Source organism: Ascidiella aspersa, chromosome 1 (genome assembly GCF_963924565.1).
Source record: "Ascidiella aspersa chromosome 1, kaAscAspe10.2, whole genome shotgun sequence".
Classification (NCBI taxonomy): domain Eukaryota; kingdom Metazoa; phylum Chordata; class Ascidiacea; order Phlebobranchia; family Ascidiidae; genus Ascidiella; species Ascidiella aspersa.
Genome location: NC_139447.1, coordinates 20,974,369 through 20,976,667, shown reverse-complemented (window position 1 = coordinate 20,976,667; position 2,299 = coordinate 20,974,369).

The window sequence follows — 2,299 nt, the reverse complement described above, 5'->3', positions numbered from 1 at the left end:
GAAACGCGATAACCTTAGTGTTTATAGATAGTGTAATTCAGTGTTTGTTAAGCTCTTTAAGTCCTGGCACACCTGGCGAGCGAAGCGAGCGCAATATTTTTGGGGTATACCAACATTTCTTTTAAATTTCGTGCTAGTATTTATTACATTGCCGAAAAAAATAAAAAAATGTTAAAAAATATATGTCTAATACTTTTGAATACGTTTTCCTTTTGTCCGCAACCGTAAAAAAGCGCTAATCTATTCCAAAGACAGAATTAAAACGTAAACAAACTGGACGTAGAAAGATCATTGGCGCGAAGCGCTAAAATTTTTTGCCCGTACTAAGTTAAAATCGTCAAAAAGTATTTAAAATGGTCTCGTGTCAAGTTGTCAAAGAGGTGGCGGGCCGTAAGTTGGCGACCCCTGCTTTAAATATACAAACATTTTGCCGCGTATAAAACTGTGAAACACTACAACAACCAACAACTTTACATAAGAAAGTCAATTATTACGTAACAATGGTCGGAAAACTACTACAAGTTCGCAGTACAAAAGTTGCCATTTAAGGTTAAAAGTTACCTACAGTCCTGTTTGTTACTATTTTTATGTGAACTTTTTAGAAAATTTAGCCTATAAGTACTTTTATGTAACGCCCCCTTTTGTGCATTCAGCGCCCCCCAAATTAGAAACAGACCCAAAACGCCCCCTTGTAACTTGCCAACGCCCACAAGGGGGCGGTACCGCCCACGTTGGGAACCTCTGAGTTAAAACGACCAAGCTGCCATTCTTTATTATGCTTTATATTGCTATATGGACCACAATAATAAAATCTTTTCAAGAACAAAAAAATTTGCAGCGCTCAGGGCAATCCATACATTCAACTTTCACACAACTCGTACACTTTCCGCAACAGCATCCAAAACCCATTTTTGTAGTTGTATCTTGTTAACAGGCCACATTACTTTGGAATTACTTTCGTTTTTTTGCTTCCGTCAACCAAGGAATTTTGCTATAAAGTTTGACTCAAAATTATAAACAAACTATAGTAATTAACTGTTAACAGCTACTGCTGCGATAATTCCATGGTTGTTTTAAAACAATGGAACTACAAAAGAATATCGTTAAAGGCGATTTTATTCATGGAGGAATTATAATTTGCCTTACGGTTAAAATGAGTGTTGGCGGTAATTTTAGGTAAATCACTTTTATTTTAATGAACCAAAAATTTGCATGCTATATAAGGTGATCTAGAGTTAGGAATTGTAAGGAAGTTTCAATATTTTGACAGTTATCTAAAACAGTTGCCTAAATGTTTCGTGGTGCGGGCCAAAAATCAAAGCACTCCGCGGGCCATATATTTTGGTTCCGCGGGCCGCATTTGGCCCGCGGGCCGCAGGTTGCACGCCCCTGCCTTAAACAATGATCTTGTTTGTCAGGGAACGGCGAATAAGGAAGAGTGAAAAGACTTACTGAATACTTATGGTTTAACAAAAACTTCTCTGCGCGATGCAAATTGATAGTAGGCTAGATTTTTATTTTTTTGCATGAAATAAAAAGAACTGCTCTTAACTAAAAACCCAGGGAGGTAGAACCACTTCACCATTCCGATTCAGGTTCTGTTTTGGTTCAAGATTTTTTTTGGAACCATATTCAGTTCAGGTTTCAGTTTGGAGCAATTTTAAAGTTCCGGTTAAGCTCCGGTTTGACAATAGTTATTTCAAACCGGTTTACAAAGTTACTGTTCGGGTACAATATGGGTTGCGCTAAACCAGCCTTTCTTAACCTGGGGTAAATTTACCCCTGGGGGTAAATTTCCTTACTTTAGGGGGTAAATTAGCTATCAATCAAAATATTCTAATCACCTAACGGGAATAAAAATTGTGCTTTCCTAAAACTGCTTATTCAAAGCTAGCCTAGAAGCCTATTGATTTTTTATCGCTGAGTCGAAGGGCTGCTTTGTCGTTATTTTCTTTGTACTTGAAAGTTTTCCATACTGCTTTATGGCCTCCCCACCTTGTTGCAAATGAATTTTTTGTTTGCCCGACGTATCGTTCGCCACATTGCCGACAGGACGCCATGTAAATACCGTGGTCGGTGCAGCAAAGTGCTTGTTTCAGTGCTATGTTCCCATTGCGAGTGGGAACTGTGAAAACCTTCGAGACCATGCTCTCCGCCTGTTTATAATGACCGCATAAACAGCAGTGGCCGCACGGGATTGACTTTCCAGTGAAAGGGATGGTCCTTGCCGGTTGACTAATTGCGCGGTAGTTGGTAAGTACGCTAAGTGTCGGAGGTATTTTGTAGACAAGCATCGCTT